Source organism: Micropterus dolomieu, linkage group LG07, assembly GCF_021292245.1.
Source record: "Micropterus dolomieu isolate WLL.071019.BEF.003 ecotype Adirondacks linkage group LG07, ASM2129224v1, whole genome shotgun sequence".
NCBI classification, from domain to species: domain Eukaryota; kingdom Metazoa; phylum Chordata; class Actinopteri; order Centrarchiformes; family Centrarchidae; genus Micropterus; species Micropterus dolomieu.
Window position 1 is genome coordinate 15,584,273 of NC_060156.1, and position 3,369 is coordinate 15,587,641.

Consider the following 3,369-nt stretch of genomic DNA (forward strand, 5'->3'; position numbering starts at 1 on the left):
CATCATTTACATGTGATTCTGGATGCACAGTTTCACTTCTAGATGAGATGTGAAAACTTCAGTGTGAGTGTCCTTCAAGGAGTGTTTACTTACCGAATGTGTGTTTATGGTGGACAGTCCGTATAACAGTTGTTTTGGCTCTAATCCAGCACATTGGATTTAAAATGAAACCATTATTATGAGATTAAATCTCTGGCTTTCAAGGGTGTTTCATACGGTGGCATATCAGGGTCATTGTAGAGATATATATATATATATATATATATTACAGAGAGGGGGGTAATATTCTGAGAAAAGACATCTGACATTAGAGTCGTACATTTACAAAAATAAATCTGCTATTCTGAGTTAAAAGTGGTAAATTTGCAAGAAAACAATTAGGGGTGGGGGTATTGCTTCATTTGTGTCATTAACAAAACAAGACAGTCAGTGCAGTCATAAGCAAAGAAGTGGAGGTTTCATACAGGCAGATACTGTATGAGTGATGCAGCAAAACCACTAGTGTGGCCAGTGTCACATCTTAGTCATTTATAAATGTCTGCAGTTCTTCCCCATTTTTTTTAATGCTTTTGGGATTTGAACAGAAGGCAGTATCTCATAATACTGGTTGGTGAAAGAAGCTTGTTATTAACATCTGCATACCCTGCTTTTAATAGTACAGAGCCTTTAATAACATAAGCATATCTGAAAATTATTTTTTTCTTGTAAATTTGTGACTTTAATCTCAGAGAATTTCTGTGGGTTTTTTGTAATTTTATGACATCATACTCCGATACCTCAGAGAACATTTAAGTTTCTTTCTCTATTTCTTTGTTTTCTCTTGTCAGTGTGTCCCAATGGTTCACCTAGTACAGTGTGTGACCCATGTACTAAGGTCTTTTACTGTAGCAGCCTGAGTTCAATTCTAGCCCATGCCTTTTCCTATATGTCTTTCCCTCTGTCTCTGTCTCCCTACAGCATCCTCTATCTAATACAAAGCCAAAATTTATTTTTGTTTTTTCAAATTTCATTTCAACAGCCCTAATACAACGTCGTAGTTTCAGGGTTTTCAAATCCATAATGATTGAATAATTTAGGAATCGTCATCTCTCTTAGGGTCTCATAATGTAGGAAAATCCAGGAGATCAAAGATCCTAAATACACATTTAGAGCATTTTGGGCTAGAGGAGTGGTCTTGATTGGCCAAGTCAATAACCTAAAATCACCTGAGCATGTCTTTCAATTCTTGAAGACCAGACTGAAGGGTAAGAAGTTGAGATGCCTGCAGTGAACACCAGCCTGGTAGAGCATGGTTGATGTCTGTGAGTTGGAGACAGTCATTGGTTGTAAATGATTTTCAACCAATTTTACATATAAATTGTTTAAATTTTCCATTAATCCCCTAAAATTGGGGGACTATGCATTAAAGAGGCTACAATTTCTCTGTGGTTTTTCTGCTATGTGTAAGCATCTTCAAAGTAAAGATTAAAATCAGAATTTTAACTTGAAAGTCCAATGTGCCAAAAAAAATGTCTCCCTGTCTAAATACTGACAGGCTGCACTGTACTTGTGTAGCCTATGTTTGCTCATGAATACATGTCACTGTCAGTTTATGAATCTACGATAATGTAGTTGTTGTGTTTAAACAGATGTTCCTACTAAATTGGATGCTGGAGAGTAATCAAATCAAAACTAAAGAAGAAGAAATTAGTGCTTCTCTCTGTCTCTCTCCCTTTCTCCCTACATCAGGCCTATCAATGTTTAACACCCCATCTGTGTAAGAGACTAGAATAGAATCCATTTTTTGCTTTCATTTTTGAGGAAACAGACAGAGACACCATATTACTCCCATACACAGGAAGGTTATTGTCTGACGAGTGTATACCAGCTATGTATCTACAAGTAGCGGTTTTCTAAAAGATGTAAGAGACTAAAAGTTCACTGAGGACTGTGAAGGCAGGCTGTAGTCCTCAGTAGCCCCAGAGAGATGTTGTAGCACTGTCTTTGGTCTTGAATTATACCAGCCCTTCACACTCTGGTGGACTGACTCCTTCTTACAGCTTCCCTCTTAACTTTACTGTAATTCTACTCCCTTGTGTTTCCATGGCAATGCCTGTCAGAGCAAACAAAGAAACATTGAATTTGGGAGACAAATCAATCCCTCTGTCTATGCGGCAAAGACTAGATGTAACGGGGACAAACTAGAATGTACAACACCAGACATGTTAGAACAGCCTGGTCATGCTATTTGCCTCAATAATCTGAACAATGACAAATTGAACATCGTTGTTTCATCAGTTCCTGTTTTGACATTGGATGCGGTGCATGAAGCGCAACGTAGAATTTATAATTCTTCACTTTCCAAATATCCAAAACTCATAGGTGTTAAGAAGACATTTAGGTTCCAAGTTTGCCAGCATGTAGCTGGATGCTTTGAGCTGGTTGTCTCTACTGCTATGATCTCGTTCCAGATCTGATTTGGCATCAGCTTGACGCTCTGTCCTTCATGTGCCATGAATGGAATGGACTAGATCTATAAAAACCATGTGTCCCATTATTCCATAACATCTTGAACTAAAGCTCCTTCAACTACTGGAGCAACTGGTTTATTGACACACCTAAAAGGCATGCACAAACATCTGTGGTTCCCAGGATGGAAATCCACCAACCTTTGGGATTCCCTGACTTTTCTTGTAGCGCCATCGTGAGGCTGACAATCTTGGTTCAGAGTGAAATGTCTTAACTACTGGATGGTTTGCTGTGAACCTTTGTATAGACATTCATGCCCCCCTCAGAATAAATTATATCCCTTAAGGTTATATCAAGCACCATCACCAGATCATGGTTAATAATCAAAGACCAAAGTGTTTCACAAGTAGACAGCAAACATGAACACCAATATGTGGTGTGTCAAAGCAGCCACAGGAAAACTGAACTAATGCATGAACCTGCAAGGATAGGAACATTAGAGCAAGCTGTTTTTATATATTTTATATATTTCATAATGTTGTTCTACCGTTGTTCTATGTGTCACTGTACAGTGGCAGTAATTGCAGATACCTTATGCACTCTAACTGTAGTTGGCTGGTTTAACTGTCTGGGTCTGTCTGACCATATGCCCTGACTCTTCCAGTTTCCTAGAGTAATACATATTAATCATAAACAACATATATAAACCTCTTTCCTACCAATAGTCCACTATGCATTTAAATTCCAGTAAAAAATAAGAAAGTAATAGATTTAACTGATGGTATTTATTATGTCTAATTTTAGGTGGGGGGCTGCAGCTCCCTCAGCATCCCTACTTCCCACATCCATCCCTGTCAAAGCTATTTTGCGCACACTCACACACACACAGTTGTGATTCCATCACTTCAGAGAATATTGACT